The following is a 1976-nucleotide window of genomic DNA, read 5'->3' on the forward strand; positions in this document are numbered from 1 at the left end:
AGAATTTACCAGGAGTGGGGTTTGAACCCACGAGGGCTATTGCCCATTGGATCTTAAGTCCAACGCCTTAACCACTCGGCCATCCTGGTTCTATTTGTGGGTCAGAATACTCCATATTGACCAAATAATTATGGCACAAATGAATGCCTAAGAGTAGCGTGAATCCAAAAATGAAGAATTTAATTCCCAGCTCCATGAATCTATTACTCTTGGTTAGTTGACTTATTTAAAATTGTGCATGATAACATGTCATACTGTTTCCTGGAAGCCTTGGAACAACCGATGTGGCAGATAATGATTGAGCTCCTATCAGATCTCAGGTCTGATGGCTTAAATAACCAGCCATCCTGGTTACTGTTTGTGTCATTTGTAAAGCTTTTTGCCAGTGTGCAACTTCGTACAGAGAGACTCACAGTTTCAGTTGGGCTGTTTCTCTGTGTTTTGATCCAACTCTATACGAGACTGTTGTGGAAGTTCAATGTATTTTTTTTGTTCTTTGAGTATTTGGGAGAATCATTGAATTGTGAGGTGATGCGGTGTGAAGTGCTCGATCCAGGAAAATAAGAAACAAACACACACACAAAAATCAAAGGCATGCACTCACACTCGCGTGTTTTCCATTAAGGAATGTAGAATTATTGTTCAGCGGAGATCTGAGGTGTGAAATAATCCCACTGTTTGTTTGATTCCCTGCGATGTATGACAAATCAAGATTTCCCAACAAAAAAGCAACGTTTTCTAAACCTGTTTGTCACCCTTATAATAAGTGTTATTCTCACCTGTGTATCAGCTTTTCATCCTGTTTAAATTAGCACCAGGATGACGTGGTGTTATATCCCACTGTCAAAGCAGCAATCTTCTCATGTATCACCTTCCATTCTCTGTTAACTTTTCATTCTGGTTTAATTTTTTCTCCATCTGCCTATTACTAATACTACCTTTTCATTTGGGCATCAATGAAAGGCTTTAATCTTCCTCTTTTGACGGGTTAAAGCACAGTCCTTGAGAAACCTTGAAGGGACTTTGCCCATCTCTTCCATTTACTGGGCTTTCTAGTGGCAGCATAAATAAATCACAATGCTCCATTCCCTCGCACATCTACAATGAAATACACCCAGAGAGAGAGAGTAAGAGATACTGTACGCCAAACAGAAATAGTTCAAGCATAAAAAGTAATTTGAACATTCATGTGCCTTTGTAATAATGATAATAACTTTAGTTGGATACAAAGACATATTAACGCACAAAATAAGAAAACAGACAGGTCTACAGTCGTGCTATAGTCAGCGTTGCTTTGAGCTTAATGCTCAAATCTGAAAATATTTTTAACAAACAACATCAAAAATGTTTACGCTCCGTGGAAAGTCATAAGATCAGCAAAGTTATCACAAATCATCCTGAATGTCTGAACCAAAATGTACTTTAAATCCATCTAACAGGATTAGACTCTCTACTTAAATTAAGAAATATCAACCATACGGTGTTGCTATTTAAAAGGCAGGTGATCACCAAAGTCAGTAGGGTTCATCCTCTGGGGACCATAGCCGCTTTCACACCAAGTACTTTGCTGTACTTAGTGCCTGGCACTTAGTACCCCCATGGCACTAAGTACAGATCGCATTCACACCGGAATAAGTTCCCTGAGGGAAGATTACGCAAATGAAGTCACTTCGTCTTCTTCTGCTTTGGGTATACTGGCAGGCCGCAAACCACTTCACGGCGTATACTGCCACCCGAAGTCCCCGGCCGGATGTCCCCGGAGTTGGGGACTGGCTTCAGTAGAAGCTGCTAGGACTCCCAGCATCTTCTACTGAAGCCTTCCGAGTAAATCGCCAGAACGCCGACACCTCCTCATCTCCACCGCTCCCATGTTTTTTTTTGTGTTGCCATAAATTATTCTCTCTCCGTTGGTGTGCGGGGCTAATGCTAATGCTAATAATGCTAATGCCAGCAAATACAATGGCGGCTTCAGAACT

At 41.1% G+C, this 1976-nt stretch overlaps 1 non-coding gene across 1 annotated transcript; it reads right to left on the reverse strand.

The window, feature by feature from the left end:
• Positions 1–6: 6 nt before the first annotated feature.
• Positions 7–89, reverse strand: trnal-uaa (transfer RNA leucine (anticodon UAA)). Its single transcript has one exon. It is a non-coding gene; the product is annotated as a tRNA-Leu (tRNA).
• Positions 90–1976: the final 1887 nt, after the last annotated feature.

The sequence above is a fragment of the Notothenia coriiceps genome, unplaced genomic scaffold, assembly GCF_000735185.1.
Source record: "Notothenia coriiceps isolate Sejong01 unplaced genomic scaffold, NC01 NC01_scaffold00037013, whole genome shotgun sequence".
NCBI lineage: Eukaryota > Metazoa > Chordata > Actinopteri > Perciformes > Nototheniidae > Notothenia > Notothenia coriiceps.